The sequence below is a fragment of the Benincasa hispida genome, chromosome 11 (genome assembly GCF_027475165.1).
Source record: "Benincasa hispida cultivar pf3 chromosome 11, pf3_genome.v1.1, whole genome shotgun sequence".
NCBI lineage: Eukaryota > Viridiplantae > Streptophyta > Magnoliopsida > Cucurbitales > Cucurbitaceae > Benincasa > Benincasa hispida.
Genome location: NC_143488.1, coordinates 11,498,188 through 11,521,877, shown reverse-complemented (window position 1 = coordinate 11,521,877; position 23,690 = coordinate 11,498,188).

The window sequence follows — 23,690 nt, the reverse complement described above, 5'->3', positions numbered from 1 at the left end:
GGGACTTGTGTAAACTGTTCGGCTCAACAACACGACACTGTTCTAAGACACACAAAATGTCTGGGGGCCTTCTCTTTCATGGTTTCGACTGACTCATGGGTAAAGTCCCTCTCCAACTGGAGGACCAAGATCATCCTTATCCCATTTGGTTGTTTGATCTCGACATTCATAACGTTGGGCGTAGACACTGTGATCACTAAACACTTAGTGAAGGGTATTAGTATTACCTTATGTTCAAGTAAGTACTCCCATTTCCAACACCACATCAAAGTCATCCATCTTGACAATCACGAAATCGGCAGGGCCACTTTAATCCCTTAACTTTACGGCTGTTCTCTTTGCCACTCCTATAATCGACAAGGTCGCGGAATTCACTGCTTTCATTTTACCTGCGCCTCCTTCCCAATGAAGATTCAGTCGTCTGGCTTCTGTTTTGGACATAAAAATATAGGTGGCCCTCGAGTCGACCATGGTACTTTTGGCCGATCTATGGTTAACCCAAGCATCAACATATATCAATCTGCCTCTTTGGGATCCTTTTGCTTCTCCTACATCCTTCTGGAGGGTAGCTAAAAATCTCAGGGCCCTAACCCATGGGATTCTATCTTCCTCTGCTTATACATTTTCGTCTTCTACCTGAACAATTTTTCCTTTCCAGTTCAAAGCTAATGAGGCTAGGAAAACATTAAAGGTTGCTCGTTCTGGACACTCGCCCACCTTGCATTGTCCTTTGCATATATAACAGGATAAGGGCCAACAAAAATTCTTCTGATTCTGCCCCCGCCACGTATTTTCAATCATCTGTTGAGGTGGTTTACTATTGAGAATAGGCAGAAATGTATGTTATCATAGTGCTAAGTTCTTAAACAATGTTGGATTGCGTTGATAAAATATTTTACTTTGCATCCATTAAGCATCAATTTCGTAATATTGCGGTTGCATGCGTTCAGCGCATTAGAACTATTGATTTTTTTATTTTTGTGCATAATATGCATTAACGCAATGCAAAGATTGCGATCATAGGAATTCATTGGTCGAGCGTAACTTCACCGCAAGACTTTGTGTTGATCGTGCTCGCAAACATTCACCTGAGAAAGATCGTCGCAACTTGGTCAGCGCAACATGGTGGGCGCATCTGGTGAAAGGCCAATTAAGAGCAATGGGGCAGAAAGTTGATGACAGTCGAATCCAAATTAAGTTGACAGCCGATAACGGTCACAAAGTACATTCAGCTTTATCGGTAACAATCATTCGACACGTCAATCAGGAATTAAAGCTGTCTCATCTGTACAATTGGGAGAGAGAAGCTGCCTTTCACCATGGATGCTCTATAAATACCAAATGCATTCTTCAGAAAAGGGGTTCACCATTTTTACAACCAGTTGTCCAGTTCGCACATCTTGTTCTTAGTTTTCTTCCATTTTAAGGCAGAGCAAGAGAAGAGTGGTGGCGCCGGAGATCGCTCAGGGAAACTCGAGAGAGAACCTTGAGGCGTAAGAGTAGAGAGTGGGCCGACTCTCACGAGAGCGAGATTATCTTTAGAGCACGAGTAGAAACAGTGTAAACGCCTGGTAGCAAGAAATTGCTACCAGACTCTTTATTATACTTGCATTGTTATTTGTACTTCATCTTCATATCTATTCAATGGAAGTTCTATTTCTACATCTGCTCATTCTTTTAATATGCATGAGTAGCTAAACTAGTTGAATGGGTTGAGAAGAACTAAGCTAACATGACCTAGGAAGTTCATTGCTTGCGATTGTCTTGCTTTATGCTATGCAAAATACCCTTTAGAGTTACTCGAGAGAGAGTCTAAAGAAAAAACCTAATGTCTCGAAAGGGCTAGGTTAGAATTTGGACTCGAAAGAGCAAGAGATTAGGCTTGCATAAATAAGAGATAGGGACTTAGAGATAAGCTCTGTTTGTCAACACTGCATCGCATGCACCCTAGGAATAGGTATGATATTATGTGGTCGCATATTTGTGCGGATGTCATTTTGTCATCGCAAAAATAGGAATAGAGGTTTATGTGTAAACCCTGTAGACTATCGCATATATATCGCATGCGTTCTAGCCGTAGAAGCCATGGTATTTGCACCGAGAGGTGGTTTACTGTTGTATGCATGTTGCATGATCGCAAGCATGAACGCATTCTAGGGAGTGTTAGCCGAAACCTTTCTCAACCCGTTCACCACATATTCATCACATTTCTCGTTTACCAACTCTTTTCAAACTCTGCCATATTTTTTATTTATTTTTAATCAACGCAATCAATAAACCAACGCAATCTATTTTCACAAGTCCCTGTGTTCGACCCTGAACTTACTAGAAAACTCAGAGGAATTTACACTTGAATTCTGCTAGGGAAACTTGAGTGCACAACGTAATTCCATCAACGTATATCATCCATATTTTCATTACATAAATACGAGCATCAACTATCCCCACTAGTGTCTTTATCTCTCCACTATTTCTCGATGGGCTTGAACCGTTGCTTTTTCTCCCTCTATTAGGGGATATCGAGTGTTGCCTCATCTCTTGAGATTCATCAATCAAGTCGAACAACCGTTTGGCTGCTGCATATGCACTAGGAGATCCTTTATTCTCTGCTCATACAGTTTTGTTTTTGCCCATGGTTTCAGACCTTTGACAAAACAGAAAACTTTGTCTTTTTCGGACATATCTCTTATGTCCAACATCAATCCGAAAAATTGTTTCACATAGTCCCTAATAGTACCAGTATGTTTCAATTCCCATAGCTTACGTTTTGCCAAAATCTCAAGATTTTCGGGGAAGCACTGAGAACACAAGTTTTGTTTCAGTCTCTCCTATGTGTCAATGGTGCATTGACGCGCTTGAACGTCCATGAAACGGGTCTTCCACCATAACTTGGCATCCTCTTCTAGGTGCATCGTCGCTAGGGTGGTCTTTGACTCTTCAGTCACTGTGTTCGTAGCTCTAAAGTACTGTTCCATGTCGAAGATAAAATTTTCTAGCACTTTCTCGTCGCGAGCCCCACAGAAGGGCTTAGGCTCGGGTACTTTTACCCTGTTGAGTTGGACTGCACCCCTGACTGGGACTTGATTTCCCACTGCTGTCATGTTGAGGTTAACTCTTGTACTAATGTCCACAATCTCTGCCCGGATGATATCAATGGTGGCTCCAAAGTCCTCGGATAATTCAGTCATTAATTGAATTATCGCACTCTGCGAGCTGTCTAGTTCTTTGACACACTCTTCTACAGGGGCAACTGAGTCTGATGAACCATCCTCATGCTCAAGAGGCCCACTTCTCGTAGCTTTTGCCTCTAGGGTCTTAACCTTGTCAACAATTCCTTAACAGTCATCCCGTCTAAGTGGCTAGCCACTACATCGATTTCGTCGGTCTTGTCAGCGACTTCTTGTAACCGAGTTTCTAGGAACCGAACCTGATTAGGGACTTATATTAGATAGAGCATTTGCTCTTATATCTCGACCAATCAGTCAACATGGGACTTGCCTAACTGCTTTGTAGTAGACATGATCACAGCTTCTCACCTCCACGAGCCGACCTGTCTCTGATACCAACAGTCACAATCGCACTTTCAGAAGCTTCACTTAGCGATTATGCGACGCTTGTTCCCACACACAAACAAGTCAGCCAGTTCGAATACAGAACATCGATGCCACACCAGGTGCCTCTCGCAACCTCCACCCCATTTTTAGAGAAAATAGTTTTAGAAAACGGGTTTGGAGAAAAAGGTTTTCGCAAATGTTTTGAATGTATGAATAGAGGAGAGAAAGATTGTAGTAGGCTAGAAAACAATAAGCAACAACAATGACTTTATAGCATACCACTACGGGTATAGGGAAGTGATGGTTAGTCTTATTCCCATATAGTGAATTATGAACAAAAACACATCTGTCACCCTTGTATATAAAAATGGGTGAGTGGTCACTCACTAAGAAAAGTACATAGAAAGCTAACTACTTAGCAAAAGGAAATACATAGAATGAAAACCTAGTAAAAAAGGTGGAGGCGGTCATGCGGCCATGGGCAACACGCCCTGGACAAGCATAACCATGACACCTAGCAAATCTCCCATCAGCCACCCTGCATGCTTTTGCCTTCACCTGAAAAAAAAAAGTATAAAAAGATTGAGTATTTAAAATACTTGGTAAGTAACCTCACTACCGAAGTTGGATTATGCAAACACGTAAGTCATAGTTCATGGTGTTTTAGTGGGACCTATTCTTTTCATCTGCCAATATTTAATTCCTCAAAAGGTAATTGCCATGAACATGGTCCTTATTTTTCGTGAAGCATACAAATGCATGAGGTCCCACAATCATTTCATGCTTTCATAGAATGCAACATAGATAACTTCAATAATGGATGAATACAAGTGTTCGTAATTTTTTTTCTTTTAAACTTCAGACCATGGTCTATTCAATAGATATATTCATGGTTCTTGCAATATTCATCCATTTACCATGCATACACACCTCACATACAACAATCCTATAGGGATAAAAGCCCGGCAGCGAAAAAGTCAAGACCTAACTCGAAATCAATTGAGAAATTGAAATACCAATACACTAGAAAAAATATAGAATATCACAGAGACTTAAAAAAAACTCAACCTACTGTAAAATTTTTAGGTTAAGTATGTTGTACTTAGGGAATTTAGTATTATAGAGAACAGAAAAAAATCACTTACTTTCGTTGACGACTTAGGCGGAAGGACCAATTCTCCTTAGGATGAATTTCACGAACACCACCAATTGGAAAACCTCCCTATTATCTAAGTATTTGGGTATTGGTTTGTGGGAACCAATTTCTAATTGGGAAGAAAGGAGAGAATCTTTTTAAGATAATTTTCTTTTCATAGAACCCTTCTATAAAAACCTTACGTTCTAAAAAAACTTAAATCATGATTTTAAGATAGTTATCCCATGTTTCTGATAACTCCCTACGTGGGAGTTAAACAAAAATCAAATAATTAATTATATAAAATAATTAATAATTAATTAAATTAATAATTGATTGAATCTAGTTTAATTAATGATTTCATTTAAATCATATTTATATGAAACATCTCTCACATAACCTATTGTTTTTATCCAATTAATTTAATTTAATTAAAATTAATTTAGTTTAACTTAATTAATAAATAATTAATCTTCCAATTAATTAATTACCAAATTAAATATCACATATTTAATTTAACCTACATGTAAATCATATTCAATTGTATTTCCCTCATAACCTATAATTTTAATTTCAATCTAATACGCATTAATTTTAATCTATAGTTTTAATTCATATTAATTTAATATTTGAATTCCTTCAAATATTTAATTCTCTAATAAATTAATTGTGAATTATATCCAAAATTAAATTTATATTACAAAATTTAATTAAAACATAAACTTTATATTATCAAAATATAATATAAAGTTTATATTTTAATTAAAGAATATGAGATTAATTGTCCAAACTTAATAACCTCATTAATCAATATTCTTTAACTGTGGATACACTCCATTAATGACCCATAGTTACACTCTTCCCACTTTAGATATATTTCTGTGTCCACAAATATAGACCAATAATAGCAAGCTAGTCATTTACAAGTGTTCGTAATACCAAATGGGTCAAAATTACTATTTTACTCATGGGTTACTTTTTTATCCTTAAGTATCAGTGCTCCTCTAATGAAATAACTGTTTATGGTTCAACCATTAAACAGAAACCCCTTTCGGGCCAGTGAGGCGGTAGGGCTCGCTGTTCAAGTCCCAAGGACACCACTTAAGAGAACAATCATCTACTTACCTTATTGTTGAAAATAAGTGAAATCCATATTGTATTATTATGTTCCTAGCTCTGCACTTAATCTTGTCCCTCAAATGGTCAACATATTTAGTTGATGAATTGGCCACTCTCACCCATACAAATCAAAGGACAATCCTTCATGAACAGGAATTCATAACAGACTCAAGATTAAGATTAAGTTGCCTAGGTTATCCCATTAAAATAGAAACCTAACTAGTCAATGAAGTTACATCTAGTGGTTACTATTTCGCGGACTCATCTTATGCAAACTCATTGCATAAAATATCCCCACTCGCATGTCACCTACATGAATGTGTTGGATCATTGCATTTATATTAAATACAAAGTGGTTCGTATCCATAGTGTAACCAAGATAAGGTACCCAGTCTTATCTCTATACTATAGACCCTTTATGTTGTATCTTGAACATTGATCCCTATATGTCTTCACATATAATTCAAGACTCATAAGACAACATAAGATGTTGGTTTATTGGATTTTGGGTCATTAAAAGATGACACGAATACAGTACAACAAATAACACTTATCGAAATAACAATGATAACTCTTTATTGATGACAATCAATTATTTACATTTTCTATTTACGAGTTTTAAGGCATAAAACCCAACAAACTCCTATTTGAACTAAAACTCTAGTTAGTGGGATGTACATAAAATCAATAACCCAAAACAACGAGAATGGTAAATAAATACAATAAACTAGGGAATTTATATACCCATACCATTACACATCTCTCACTTGCCCTAGATTATACAATGTACATGTCTTGCAGACCTAGACTCTCTAGATGACCCTCGAACACTTTAGTCGAGAGAGCCTTCATAAATGGTTAGATGATGTTGTACTCTGAAACAATCTTTGTGATGATCACATCTTCTGGTTGCACAATCTCTTGTATCAGGTGATACTTGCTCTCAATATATTTTCCTCGTTTGTGGCTACAAGGCTCTTTAGAGTTGGCTATTGCTCTAATGTTGTCACAGTATAAGGTGATAGGCAAGTCCATGTTTGGAACAAATTCCAAATTACTTAAGAACATCCTGAGCCAAACTACTTCCTTTGCTACCTCACAAGCAGCTACATTTCTCGCCTTTATAGTGGAATGTTCAGTGCATCCTTGCTTGATGCTACACCATACTACAACTCTCGCATTCAGGGTGAACTGATCCTTATGTAGATTTCCTAGAACTCGTGGTTTGTAAACGATAAACTTATACACAACTCACATGCTACACCATTTTGTTCTTACGATCCCTTTGTTGGGTTTTATGTCCTAAAACTCATGATTTGTAAACGATAAACTTATTCTATTGGTCAGTAAAGATGTTTTTGAAGTATCATTCGATAAAAGTTGTTATTGAATATATGAATTTCTCATTTTGTTTTAGAAATAAATCCAATACACTAAAAGTTCCATGACTATTACATGAGTGCTTGAACTTTATGTGGAGACATAAGACTGGATCAGGTTTGAGTAAATAATCAAAATGATCTATAGTATACGAATAAGGTTAGGTGTCTTATTCTAGTAACACTATTGGGCGTGGCTTATGCTGTAGTTGTTACAATTTGTTGTAAAGTGCTACAAACGAAGTGATACTGATTTGTTCATGTGGTTTAAGACTGACTGTTTAAGTCACTCTAACTTTATAACGTTATTTACTGTTTAAGACTGACTGTTTCAAACTGATGACCTAGGTAACTTAACCTTAATCTTGAGCTAACTATGAACTCCTGTTTATTCGAGATTATCCTTAGATTTGCATAGGCGGGGGTTGGCTCAACAACGCTGGCTCAATAAGCCTCCCATTTCATGGGTAAGATCGGGTAGATAGTTGGGGACATAGGGTGTAAGATGGAATTCGCTCCTACTCGCTTTTAGGGATAGTAGAGAGGTAGTTTCCTTAAGTGTTGACTTCAAGTCTTGAATATGGGGCCCCACCACCTCATTGGCTCGAGAGGGATTCGGTTTAATGATTGGATCTCAAACCAAGGAAGGGTTAACTTACTATCGTGGTAGATAGAGGATCAGTGGAAGCTAAGGAACGAGAGGTAATCTCGGAGGGAAAATAGCTATTGACCCAACTGTTATTACGGACAATCTATGAAGGGTTAACTTACTATCATGATTATATCAAGTGGACACAATATATCTACAGTGAGGGGAGTGCAACTACTTGGCTTTAGTGTAGTGACCCGGCAGTAAACGAATGGAGATTAGTTCGGTTTAAAGAGTTAAGATAATTAATCTCGAATCATTGGAGTCCATGATCTGTAGATCCATTAGGTCCCCTACTAGCTCACAAATGGAATAAACCATAGAATAGTGTGATGAGTTAATTTGAAACGTTCAAATTCGAATTAAGGGAATTAGTAATTATATGCGATATGATTATGCATTTAATTTTTTAATTAAACGAAATTGAAAAATCGGATAATATTTAAATATGATTTAAATATTAAATTCATGGTAGTGGAATTGGTGTTTAATTAATTTAATATTTGATATTAAATTAATATAATTAATTAAATTGTTTAACTAATTATTAAATTTATTTGAAAAATTAATTAATTGAATTAATTTTTGTATAATTTATAATTTTTAAATTTAATTAAAGTATTAAAACTGAAAAATGATTTTGATTTTGAAATTATTTTCAAAATTAAAAAGAAAAATCTAAAATTTTGAAAAACCACAAAAGTGGGATTTTCCCAGTTTGGGTTGAACACCTTAGTAACTATTCCATTGTTTATGTAATTTGATTTCATGGTTTTCGTACAAAGGCCACACATAAATTTTCAGCTGAAATGGGCATGCAGAAAAAGGATTTGGCTAAGAGTTCTTGTTCAAGTGTTCTTTAACTTTCAATGATATTCAGTGTGTTCTTCCTCAATTCTTCCCTTAATTCAACTTGTTTTGAGTCCCATAACTCAATTTAAGGCTCCTAGAGGATAGTAGAGATGATCTTCTGGTGGTTCATGACCAGTAGAGGAGTAGATTACCACTGATTTTGTAGGAAGAAAAAGATCTTCACAGGTATTTCTGAAACCCTCTTTTCATTTGATGAACATGCTTAAGTTTGAAGCTAAAATGGATGAATTAGAGTGCTTAATGATTCTATTTTCTTCTACTGCTTACTTGTTGAAACTAAAAATTGGTATCAAAGCATGATTTAAGCACTCAATTCATGTTAATCTTCGCTTGATGGGTGTTTTTCATAAGTTGTATGAAAATTGTGAACTGACATGGAGTTTCTCAATTTTGGCATTAAATTCTCTTCAATTATGTTGTAATTCTTGTAGTTGACTCTTTTTTAATGGGCCTTAATGTGTGTTTAAGCTTCTATAATTTTATTAGAGTTAATAGAGTTGTAGGATGTAACTAAAGAAAGAAGCACAGAAGTCAGCAACAGATTTCATGAGAAGATGCCACTATTAGGCAACGTTACAATGCTGGACACAGAGCGTTGCAATGCTGCTCATCCTGAACCCGAGGTGTCACAACGTTGGGATGGGAGCATTACAACACTGCTCATCCTAACCCAGAAAGCGCGCGTGAGCCCAAATCGGCGGTTCAAGTGAATCGGTTCAGCTGGTTCAGGTCAAGAACCTATTTTGATGCTTTAGAGGTTCGGTTTTGGGTGGTTCGGGTCCAGTTCAGGTCAGTTTGTGCGTTCTAGAACTGTTTTGGAGCCGGTTTTGCCGACTTCTATAATAATTGAAGCCTTTTGTTTGCTTGAAATTCCAAAACTGGTCCATATCATTTTGTGTTTAATTATTTATGTATGTGATGTATGTTATAAATAAATAAATATTGTATGTGCATATAGTATGCCATATAGATTTAAAATCTCACCATAGGAAGCATGTTACATGCATTGAAAGTATGTTATAAGGAGTTATAATATATAGTATGCATTGTTAGGGTTTCAATTGTTTTAATATAAGTGTTATATTAAATCATGAAATACTTGGTGAATGTTATGGATGCTAAGCATGTCTAAAAGTTTTATAAGTTGTTATAAAATTGGGCTAGAAATTTAAAATCCATAATAAATATAAGTTTCCTGCTCACGTAGGTTAACCACTTGTTTTAATAGTTAAAATAGGTCGTTATCTTATAAAACTTGGGTTACAAACTCATCCAGTAAATAATCTTGTCTTGGTTTACAAAGTCAAATGGTATATAATCCTTTCTAGGGCTAGGGGTACTTAAGTTGACGGTCTATGGAACACTCCCTACTTAGGGATTATGGCTGAATAATTGAGCATTGTTAACCGATTTTATAAGCACACGTGAGCGATGTAAGGTTTTAAAACTGGTTTATCACCTAGACATCGTAGGTTAAATCCAAATATTGTTACACTTGGATAATTACCTAGACTTGGGTTGTTTAATTAGCCGAAATATACCTAAGCAAAGATTTACCCAAAAAATAAATAGAACACTTCAGTGGGAGATTAATAACATATATGATATGTTGTTCTTAGCTCTTATGTGTCTAAGAGTTCATACCGTGAGATCCATACAACGCTTCGTGTCAATTATACCTCAACTGTTCCATTTGAAAAGTGTTTGCATGGGTCAATAGCAAGGTGAATAGGGGAAGTAGTTCATAGTAAGTGGGTAAAGGATGTGTGTCAACGTGTCATATGGTCTGTTCCGTTAGTTTGGACCGTGAGATTCTAATGTTGTACTTATTGTCGTCTTTAGGGCGGCATTAGGTAGTCACTAACCACGACTATCCCCTCGGAGGGTTGTAACAGGATTCAGAACAACTAAAACTGCAGAAATGAATAGGATTTCTTAGGTCAATTCCCAACTTTGACTCTCCAATTCGATAGCATCGTTGGGCCGCTAATCTCTAAGATCTGAAAATGAAGGGTTACACTTAGAGAATTACTATGAGTTAGTAAGTTCTTGACCGAAAACGATAACTAAATGACTGTCAGAATATGAGTTATTCTGAAGATAGTATTTAGTCAAGAATGTCTTGCTTTAGTGAAGGAGTATTTGACTACCCCTCAGTAGCACTTATTCTAACTTACTATGGTATCATTGCAAATAAAATAATGAAATTTGGCTACATTGTTACTTTGTTAAAATATAATTGGGTTTAAAAGCAAATCACTAAATAAGAATTTATTTATACTTTCAAAATGACTAGCTAATTAATACAGTTGCTGGCTTCTGATAAATTGTTTGGAGACAATTATGCTACATGAAAATCGAATTTGAATACAATACTGGTGATAGATGATTTAAGATTCATTTTAACAGAGGAATGTCCTCTAAACCCGACTCAAATGCGAACCGAATTGTTTGGGAAGGATATGATAGGTGGACAAAGGCGAATGAAAAGCCCGAGCCTACATTCTTGCCAACATATTTGATGTTTTGGCAAAGAAACATGATAACATGCATACTGCCAAAGCGATTATGGAATCTCTGCGAGGGATGTTTCGACAGCCATCTTTCTCTTGAGGCATCATGCTATCAAGTATGTTTACAACTGTCGTATGCAAGAAGGGGCCTCTGTTAGAGAACATGTTCTAGACCCAATGGTGCATTTCAATGTGACAGATGTAAATGGAGTTGTCATTGATGAGAAGAGCCAAGTCGGTTTTATCCTAGAGTTTCTTCCAAAGAGCTTTTTGCAATTTCCTATTAATACATTAATGAACAAGATAGAATATAACTTGACCACTTCTCTCAACGAGCTACAGGCTTTTCAGTCCATTTTGAGAACTAAAGGACAAGAAGTAGAGGAAAATGTTGCCACTACTAATAAAAGAGGATCATCATCTAAAACAAAGTCTGATCCTGCTTCTTTATCCAAGAATAAAGGGAAACAGAGTAAAGGAAAAAAAAAGGCTTTTACTGGCCGTAAAGGCAAGGCCAAAGCTGCAGATAAAGGAAAATGTTTCCACTGCAGCAAAGACGGACACTGTAAGAGAAACTGCCCGAATGCAAAAAAGAGAGCAGAGAAAATAAAATAAGTAAATGAGTTCCTAAAGATTACTTGCAGAAGAAGAGATAATTCTCCAAGTTGTGAACAAGGAAGATTATCTCAGAAAAGCCAGTGTAAGATCTTAAAGTTGTTGTCAGAAGATAAATCCATATACTTTTGTTAATGTAATGAGAGTTTTTATGTTTATCTTTTGTAAAGAACAAGTTATACAGAAATATCTTTTTGTTGTAAATGAAATGTTCATTAGTAAAAGAAATATTTTATTTTTGTTCTACTATAAAGCAACATCTATGTTAAAACCAACCAAGATAAAGCCATTTCAAATATTTAGATATTTAAACGGCTGAAAAACAATAAGGAAAACGGTTTCTTTAAGTACTTATCTTTGACAATTAAAATTTTGTCATCTAAAATCTTAATGAGATTAAAAAGAAAGTTCAAAATAGTCATCTAAATAAATTAGAAGACAAACCTTTTAAAGTTATGTGTGTATCTTGGAGATAAGATGACCAAAAATTTTAAGAACTAAAGAACCCTTGAAACTTAGATATTCAGATCTTTATGGTCTGGTGAATGTTAAAGCATAAGAAAGGGTGTGAATATTACAATAATTATTCAAAGTATAGTCATGTTTACCTAAATTATAAGTTTAAAAAATTTGAAAGGTTTAAGGTGTATAAAACTTGAAGGTAGAGTAAAATCAAAACATTTCGATCATATTGAGGTAGAGAGTACACAAAATCTGAGATTTCCAAGACTATTTTGATAGAACATGGAGCAACTCTCTAACCTAGTTGCCTTAATTGTTTTAGGGATATACAGTAGTGACTGTTATATACTCTTTTGAACATCATTTCATTTTAAGGTGTTTCTGAAACTCCATAATAGATTTTGAGAGGTCATTCAGGTTGTTTATGACATGTAAAAGGTGTTTACGTATTTTAGAATTTTAGGAATAGATAGACATATGTGGTAGTGTCAAACCCTAAGGTATTGGAACATCGTTCAAACAGTATGCCTATTTGTAAGGGACTCAAAAGTAGTGTACTTCTTCAAATTTAAAATAAATTCAAGTATTTGTATCGACCACTGCTAAATTTTTTAGAAAAGTACACGTATAAGAGATCATAATATATTATATCTAGTTTCCATAAATGCAAAATGAATATCAATAATTTTTATTGATTAAGTTGACCTTATAACAAAAGTTGTTGCGACAAGTCAGATGCATCTTATTCAAAGGGTTGAGGGTACCTCGAAGTAGTGAGAGGATTGTATAACAACCTAGCCATAATTTGGATTTATTGAGAACTCAAGTCATCAGTTCTTGGTGACAGCATCGTGAAACAAGAAGTTGTAGATATAAGATGCATTCCTTAATTTTGTTTGAATAAGAAGTAGATTGTATGCTGAGATGTTTACAGTGATCCTCTTGGCTAAAGTGTTTGAGGGTCACCTAGTGAGGCTAGGAGTACGGGTTGTATAACCTAATGCAAGTGAAAAAAAAACTCATAGGTATGTGATACCTAAAGCAAACCATGGGTATGTGTGAAGGAAATCGAACAAGAGGATTTTCATGAGCAGCGGAAGGATCTTTCCAAATTTCAATCATATATGAATATTACAATTACAATCACAAACAGAAACAAACAGTTATGCATAAAATAGAAATTACAGCATGCTTTACTATAGATCAAGGACAAGAGACAACAAATCTTTGCATACTCATCTTTAAGTTCATTGATCACGAACGCTCGATCACAACAACACAACAATACATGAACGTTCGTCCAACACGACTGCTACACGGCACGAACACCGCACACTCAAACTAAGTGATCGCCAAGGTCACGAACACCCTGAACACCGTGAATGGCCTCCACAGAACCTTGACAGTGTCGAGTTGAGTATGACACCACCAAGAAGGTTACCTTGGTATTCTTCGTGTGAGAATCCAGAGGGGGAGGGGGGAGGGGGCTCTGTGTGGACTTGGTTTGAGACAGAAAACGGGAGGAACCACAATCATGTAAACGATCGAGAAAGTGGGAGATGGAATAACCTATCATATAGGTCAATACTTAATCATTTAGGAAAAGCTATGCAATCGTCTAGCAAAAGCTATGTGATCGTTTAGCTCATGGTCTAGCTGAGTGTTTGCCATGTAAGAACATTCCACGATCATTTAGCAAACTCCAAGCTGTCGCTTAGTAAATCTGATTTACTTGACAACTTCTCCGTGAGAATTTTTAGAGAATGGAAATCTAAAAAAACAAACACAATTTTTTAAAATCTTATTTTCCTTCTTTAATAAAATTAGGAAAATATTTTTACTTTTATCTCACAGTTACCATGAAACCACCAATAACCTCCCATTCAAATTGTTATTAGAGAAAAAGAGATAATTATCCAATAATTAATATTATTATAAATATAAATGATAACTAACTTATCATAATATATTTATAACCTATAGTTTTAATATTTCATCTCATGAAACATATAAACCATAACTCTTTTTCTATTCCATGGAACTTAATGTAAATCTCTTTACATTAATCCTTCACTTGATGTATCTCATACACCATACCGATCATATCATATATAATCGAATTACCTCTTGTCAATTTGAACATTTCAAATCTACACCAAGAACTGATCCTCAACTTGAATCCATTGAGCTACCAAGGGAACCTTATGAACCTATAGCTTGAAGTTCCAACGGTATGTGAATAACTGACTAAACTCTTTAGTCATGAAATCCACCATCCGTTAACTACTAGGCACTCCACTAAAGACCGACAACTGAACTCTCCTTACCACAGATATATTATGTGTCCATCTTTACCAATCAACAATGCGACAACCCTTAACAGATCGCTCGTAAGTACAACTCGGCCAATAATCGTTATGCCCTTGTAGTTACATCTAACTCCTTAAGTACCACTGAATCCTCTAATGAACATAAGTCATAGTCCTACTATGACTGAGTTCGCTCTTCCAAAGAGAAGTTGTGGCCATTATGTTCAAACCCCAGAATCATCCCTTAAGGGAGCAATCTATCTACTTACCTTTGCTTCGAGGAAGAAGTGAATTCCATCTTGTGTATTGAGTTCCCAGCTCCCAGATCAGACAAGTCCCTAAAAAGGTAGGCATGTTGAGTTGACAATATAGCCACTCTCACCCATACTAATCAAAGGACCGCCCTCAATGGCAGAAGTCCCCAAAACACTCAGGATTGAGGTCGTGTCACCTATGGTCGTTTAGGTGAGATGTAAGTCTCTAGTATCAATGACGTTATATACAGAGTCTAGTCATCTCGTGGTCCGGTCTTATACAAACTCTTTGTGTAGGACACCCCCCTTGCATGTATTCACATGAATGGTCAGGATCTACCATCTGTAGAAGTTTAAAACACTTGCAAATCTCTACAAAGTGGGCCGATCTGTAGTGTCACCAGGATCAGGTATCCCACCTTAATCCTTATACTACAGACCTATCTAGGTTATCACTTAAGGCATGATCCACTTGTATATCACATATACATGCTTAAGTTTACATAAGATAACCATGGAGCTTTGTTTATTGGATATGAGTAAATGTCAGAATGAAATAACAGTTATTTTATTCATAAAACAATGTGTATAATTACAAACAACGAGACTCTAGGAGAATTAGGACACCAATCCTAACAATGTGATGCCCTAATTTATTGTATTTCTCTCTAAAGCTAAAAAATTCAACATTATGTTTACATATGTATGTTACCACTGGAGTTTTAGTCCAAATGAGAGCTTTTTGGGTTTTATGTCTTAAAACTCGTGGTTTGTAAACGATAAACTTATTCTGTTGGTCAATAAAGATGTTAATAAAGTTTAATTCAATAAAAATTGTTATTGAATATATGAATTGCTCATTTCGTTTTAGAAATAAATCCAATAAACTAAAAGATCCATGACTAATACGTGAATACTTGAACTTTATGTGGAGACATAAGAGTGGATCAGGTTCGAGTAAATAATCAAAATGATTTATAGTTGGGTGCCTTATTTTGGTAACATTATCAGATGCGGCCCATTCTGTAGTTGTTATAATTTGTTGTAAAGTGCTACAAACGAAGTGAACCTGATTTGTTCATATGGTGACATGAGGAGTGGGGGCATCCTGTTTAATGAGTTTGCATAAGATCGAACCAAGAAATAAGTCACTCTTTCTTTATAATGTTGTTTACTGTTTAAGGCTAATTGTTTCAAATCGATGACGTAGGTAACTTAACCTTAATCATGAGCTAACTATGAACTCCTGTTTATTCGGAATTATCCTTAGATTTACATAGGCGAGGGTTGGCTCAACAGCGCTGGCTCAATAAGCCTCCCATTTCAGGGGTAAGATTGGGCAGATAGCTGGGGACATAGGGTGCAAGATGGAATTCGCTCTTACTCGCTTTCAAGGATAGTATCGAGGTTGTTCCCTTAATTGTTGACTTCGGATCTTGAACAAGGGGCCCCACCCTCTCATTGACCCAAGAGGAATTCGGTTTGATGATTGGATCTCAAACCAATTGTTCATTAGAGAATCAGTGGAAGTTAAGGAACAAGAGGTAATCTCGGGGGTAAAACAACTATTGACCCAATCGTTATTATGAACAACCTAGGAAGGGTTAAATTACTAATTATGACTATATCGAGTGGACACAATATATCTACAGTAAGGAGAGTGCAACTATTGGACTTTAGTAAAGTGACCTGTTATTAACGAATGGGGATTAGTTTGGTTTAAAGAGTTTAGCCAATTAATCTCGAATCGTTGGAGCCCATGTTCTGTAGCTCCATTAGGTCCTCTATTAGCTCATAAATGGAATAAACCATAGAATAGCATGATGAGTTAATTTGAAACGTTCAAATTCGAATTAAGAGAATTAGTAATTATATGTGATATAATTACACGTTTAATTATTGAATTAAACGAAATTGAAGAATCATATGATATTTAAATATAAATTCATGAATAGGGATTCATGGTAGTGGATTTGGTGTTTAATTAATTTAATATTTAATATTAAATTAATATAATTAAGTAAATTGTTTAATCAATTATTAATTTTATTTGAAAATTTAATTAATTGAATTAATTTTTGTAAAATTAATAACTTTTAAATTTAATTAAGGTATTGAAACTCAACAATGATTTTGATTTTGAATTTTTTTCAAAATTAAAAAGAAAAATCTGAAATTTTAAAAGACCATAAAAGTGGGATTTTCCCACTTTGGGTTGAACACCTTAGTCACTATTATGTTCCAATCTCACTCAATTTGTTGAAGTAGAAGGTGTGGTTTGTTTATGCAATCTGATTGCATGATTTTCCTACAAAAGCCACATAGAAATTTCAGCTAAAATGGGCATGCAAAAAGAGGATTTTCCTGAGAGTTCTTGTATAAGTGTGATTTAACTTTCAATCGAATGTGTTCTTCCTCAATTCTTCCCTTAATTCAGCTTGTTTTGAGTCCTATAACTCAATCTAAGGCTCCTAGAGGATAGTAGGGAAGCCTTCTGGTGGTAGAGGAGTAGATTGTAGCTGATTTTGTAGGAAGAAGAAGATCTTCATAGATATTTCTAAAACTCCTTTTTCATTTGATGAACATGCTTAAGTTTGAAGCTAAAATCGATGAATTAGAGTACCTAATGATCCTATTTTCTTCCACTGCATGCTTGTTGAAACTAACACCCTCATAATTTGAATCCTAAGAACATACTGCACCTCTCCCAAATATTTCATTTGGAATTGGTCTACTAGCTATTTTTTAACATCAATAAGGAATCCTATATCATTCCTAATAAGTAGGATATCGTCCACATAAAGTACCAAGAAAGCTACTTTACCATTGATGATTTTCTTGTAGACACAAGGTTCATCAATGTTGTGATCAAAACCAAAAAACTTGTTCGTAGTATCAAATCTAATGTTCCAAGATCTGGATGCCTGCTTCAACCCATAAGTGGATCAATTCAGCTTGCAAACTATTTGCTCCTGACCTTGGGCTATGAACCCCCCATCCTGAGACATAAAGATGCATTCCTCAAGATTTTCATTCAGAGAAGCAGTCTTGACATCCATTTTTCATATCTCATAGTCATAATACGTGACTATAGATAAGAGAATTCTTATAGACTTAAGCATAGCAACAAGGGAAAAAATTTCCTCATAATCAATCTTTTCCCCTTAGGTATAACCCTTTGCTACAAGTCTAGCTTTGAAGGTCTGTATCTTTCCAGTTACATCCTTCTTTCTTTTATAGATCCATTTGTTAGGTTATATGTCCTAAAACTCGCAGGTTGTAATCTTTAAACATATTCTATTTGCAATAAAGTTGTTGTTAAGGTTTATTCAATAAAGTTGGTATTGAACATATAAATTGCACTTGTAAAGCCTAAATCTAATAAACTAACAATTCCCTGGCTATAGCATGAATACTTATACTTTATGTAGAGATATAAAAGAGAATCAAGTTTGAGTATATAGCCAAAACAGTCTATAAGTATAAGGATAGGGGGGCCCTTTGTATTTGATACAAACGATGTGATTCCGTAACCGTTCATGTAGAGATATGCGAGTGGGAGCATCCTGTGCAATAGATGTTTGCATAAGACTGAACCATGAAATAGTCACTTATTTTTTGTAACACCATTTACGGTTAAAACTGATTATTTTAACTCAGTGACCTAAGATAACTCGATCTCAATCTTGAGCTAATTATGAACTCCTATTTATTCAAGATTATCATTTAATCTGCAATGGTGAGAGTGGCTCAACATCGCCGCTCAATAAGCCTCCCATTTAGGGGTAAGACTAGGTAGATAGTTGGAGACATAGTCCTGTAAGATGAAACTCACTCCTACCCATTTCAGGTTTTGCAGATAGGTTGTTCCCTTTAGTATTGACTCCTAGTCTAGAACAAGAGGCCTCGCCCTCTCTATGACTAAGAGGGACTTGGTTTATTGGTAGGCTATAATTGTTCGTTAGTGGATGAGTGGAGATTAAGGAGCAAGATGCATTACAGGGTTAAAACGGTAATTTTGACCCAACTGCTAATATGAACAACCCGTGAAGGATTGACTTACTGATCATGGTTAAATCACGTGGACAAAAATATATCTACAGTACGGAGAGTGCAGCTACTGAACTTTAGTGGAGTGACCTGATAGTTAACGAATATTGGTAAATTCGGATAAAAGAGTTTAGGCAATTAATCTCGGATCGTTGGAGCTCATGATCTGTAGGTCCATGAGGTCCCTCTACTTGTTCATAAACGGACTAAACCTTAGAATAGTGTGATAAGAGATTTTGAATCATTCAAATTTGGAGTACGAGAGTTATTAATTATATACGATATAATTAGATGTTTAATTGCCGAATTAAACGAATTGGAGAGTTGTAAAATATTTAAATAAGATTTAAATATTAATTATATGAATAAGGATTCATGTTTGGAATAGTTGTATATTAATTTAATATTTGATATTAAATTAATTAATTAAATTTTTTAGTTAATTATTTAGAATTAGTTTTATTTAAAATTAATTATTAGAATTAATTTTGTTTAAAATTAATAAATTTTATTTAAATATTAATTATTGAATTAATTTTATTTCATTTTTCAAAAATTGAAATTATGATTTCAAATTAAAATTGATTTTTTTTTAGTAAAATTCAATTAAAAGATGAATGATACATTGAGTGGGTTTTCCCACTTAAGACACCACAATATTCCACCCAATTTGTGATGCTTTGATATCAATCTCTAATGCAATTTGATTGCATAGTTAAATTCTTTAAATATAGAAGATTTTTTAGCTGGCAAATTTTCATGAAAGTTCATTTTTTTATAGAGAATTAGTTATCTCCAAAATAGATACCGAATTTAGAAATCTGACTTCCAAGCTCCAAATACCCTCAAATTCAATCTCATTTTGGATCCCACAATCCAATCTAAGGGCCTGGAGGATAGTAGAGAAGATTTTGTGGTAGTTTAGAAAAGGAGATTTCAACTAGAGATTGAGCAATTTGAAGAGTTCTTCAAAGGTAAATTTCTGAAACCCTATGTTGTTTACTTTGAACAAGCATGCTAGATCTCTAAAATTAAAAATTAATGTAGTTAGAGTGCTTAAGATCCTAATTGATTCCGCTTGTGAGTGTCAACACCATCACCATTTGCACCCTATGGGTTTAGCCCCTTCAGGCAGATCTCTCATATTGAATTGAAGTACATAGACTCCATTTCAATGTCTATGACTTTGATCCATTGGTCCTTGTTTACGTTATTCATTAACTACTTATAGGACAATAGATACTCAACGCCATCATCTAGTATGAAAACATGAGTTTAGGTTAAACCCAAGTAACGATCAGGTTGTGATATAACCCTCCCACCCCGTCAAGGGACTTACTTGACATTTTTAAAAACGTCAAGTACACTGATAGTTGACTGGGAAAAAATATCAAGTAATATAACTTTTGTGGTGGTGTCATCTTTTTTTGCTAAACATATATGATTATATTTTTTTTTATAAAACAAAAATATATAAAAGAAAAAAAAGACGAAGGGGATGAACATGCATAAAATCAATAAATAAAATAGCAATAATATATCTAAACAAATACATAATCCAAATAGATAAAAGTTAAAACATAGTAGAAGTAATGGCAAGAACAATAGTGATTTTTCCTGATACATTCTTTCTCTCTATTTTTCAAGGTCTCAAAGAGAGAAGAAACACTACAACAAAGTCCCTTTTAATAACATCTTAATATAGCATCTTAAAAAAAACCGTTATTAAAGATGAAAAGAAAAAGCACAGGGAATGAAAAAAAATAGGGCACGCACGTGTACACTTTTTTCCTCTTCCACGTTACACAACCTATGTTCTCTTCGTGTAATCATTTTCCCCATTTCGCGTTCTTCTGCCTCGCTTTCTCGTGTGTTCTCTCCTTCGTTCTTCTATCGTTCTCCCTATTTTCCCTCTTCCAACATGTTCCTTTGTCAAATTTCTCCGCCTCTTTGTCGTGTGTTTTTCTTTCTCCATCTTTCCATCCTATACTCCGTTCGTGTGCCATCTACGCCATTCACCCAAGTCTGTCGTCAGTTATTCTACTAATAGCCCAAGTCTCGCCGTCTACAGCTCCACCATTCACCCAAGCCCAACTTCTTTATTCTCATTCAGTAATCTGTAAAAAGGACCAACAGATAAAGGGACACACTCTCCTTGAGGTACTTACAATGCTTCTTTTTTTATGTTACTCAAGATTTCTTTTTATCTTTCACAAATTATTTCTTCTTAAGATACTCACAAAGCTTTGTCATTATTTTTTCCAACTTGATGGTGGCTCTGTCATTCTTTTATTTTCATAATCTTAGTTATTTTGTTGACGATTTGATATGTTGTTGTGAAATTCTATTTTCCACTAGTGGTGAAGTGGCTTGAAAGAGTGTGTGATTTGTAAAATCCTAAGCTGTAGAGAGTTTTAAGTTAGTTATCGCAAATTATTGAGTTTTAGTTTCCCTAATATTTGGGATTTGGAATCAAATTGTTATAGTTGAAGAAGTTTTATTGGTTAATGTGGATTCTTTGACTATAGTTTAAATTAATTGGAAGGGATAATTGAATTATTTGGATAATAAATTTTAAGTTTTGGTGAAATTTGAAAGGGAAAAGGAAATTGTGGTTTTAAAATTTTACCACTCTAATTTTAAAATTTGGATAAAAAATTTAAGTAAAAAATTAGGAGAAGATAATCGGTTTATTTGGAAGTTATTAAATCAAGTATCTAACAAGATTTGTAAATTTGGGTTTAAGTTAATTTGGAAAGTTGGAATTTAATTTTGGGATTTAGGAATTTTGGAAAGTAGTGATTTAAAGCTGGAGGATTTATTTTGAGCTTTATTTAATTAATTGGAGAAGAGGTGAAAGATTTTAGTTTAATGTGATATATTTATTAAGGAAAGGAAAAATAATATATATATATGGGTTTTGGACTTTAAGAAAAGGAAAAGGAAGAATATATTTTAGATATGTATATTATTTATATATTGTGTTGTGGAGATTTGAAAAGAAAAAAAAAAGTGAGCCATGTAAGGGAAATCTTCAGGTTCCACTAGTAGAGAGTTTCAATTCATGTTGTATTTATTGGACATAAATGCTTAGCCTGACCCCGGTAGTGGGGTTACTTACTGAGTATTTTATACTCACACTTTCTCATTTTTATGTTTCAGGTAAGAGTAAGGACGAGCCGACGAATGAAAAATGGAATCCTTGATCAAGCCACTGGGACTAGTTTTATGCTTCCGTTTATGATGTTTAGATTTCTTTCATGTTTTTCCACTTTCAATCTTCAAGTTTGAAACTTACTGATTATTACTCGTTTCCAAACTTTTATAGTTTTCTAGACTCATTAAATTTCTAATTGTGATTTATGGGTACCCTGTTATTTGACTTTTATTTAGTTTTAATAAAAATATTTTATTTGACTTTATTCATTTAGCATTTATTTCGCTATGAAAATGTATCATTTTAAATTATATGCATGCATGTGTATAATAACGGCTTAGCTCGAGTCCTAGGGAGTCAGGTCGTTACAGTTGGTATTAGAGTCCATGTTTTGGGTTATGTAGACTGACTTACTATATAAGTCTAGATTGTCCCTATGGCCCGTGAACGGATTCCTCGTCATCACAAGGTATGTCTTATCAATTAAAAGTTTTATGATAGTTGTGTGTTAAAATATTTATTTAGCTTAAATGCACCAATATGTTATAATGCTAGGGTAGTGACACGAAAGAAGTTATTATATCAGGTACGACACTACAAAAGGAGAAAAATAAAATAGAATAAATTATGAGGTCACTTGACACTAGTTTATCTCATGGATATTATGTTAGAAACAAATAAATATATATACCTTAGTTCAGAGATCTTAAAGGTTGATGCAGCTATGTAGAGTTATGACAGTTTAGGACTAAAGGTATGTATATGTTTAAGCCAAGGAAAAAATTGTCGAGAAAAGAATTAATCAAGGACTAATGTTATATATTGTGTTGGATAGTGCAATTAGTGGTAGTATAAATACACAGGCCAATACTCAAGTATAAGGTAAAAAGTTGTTTTATGGATAAGAAGGAAAAGAAGAAAAGTCTATAGTAGTAGTACTCATCCAGTCATTTGCTACGCTGTGGGCATAGTCAGCAGGTATCAGACTAACCCAGGCCAAGGTCACTGGACCGCAGTGAAGAACATCCTCAAGTATCTTCAAAGAACGAGGGACTACATGCTCGTGTAAGGATTTGATCCTTACTAGATACACGAATTCTGACTTTCAGACTGATAGGGAGTCTTGCAAGTCCACTTCAGGGTTAGTCTTTACTCTTAGCGGACGAGTTGTAGTGTGGTGAAGCACTAAGTAGGGGTGAACCACTTCAGGCGGAGTACGTAGCGGCTTGTGAAGCTGCTAAAGAGGCCATCTGGCTCAGGAAGTTCTTGATAGAACTGAAGTTGTTCCAAATGTGTCTAGGCCTATTACCCTATATTGTGATAATAGTGGGGCAGTGGCAAACTCTAAGGAGCCGAGGAATCACAGGCGCGAAAAACACATAGAGCGAAAGTATCATCTGATTCGCGAGATAGTGCATCGAGGGGATGTGAACGTCACGAACATCGCTTCGGAGTAAAATGTTGTTGACCTGTTTACGAAGGCTCACATGTCTATGGTGTTTGAGGGTCACTTTAGAGCATGGGTCTAATAGATCGCCCGCAGCTGGACGAGAGCAAGTGGGAGATTTTCTTGTACTGGTATTTTATGCCCTAGTTTATTGTTTTATACTAGTTTTATATA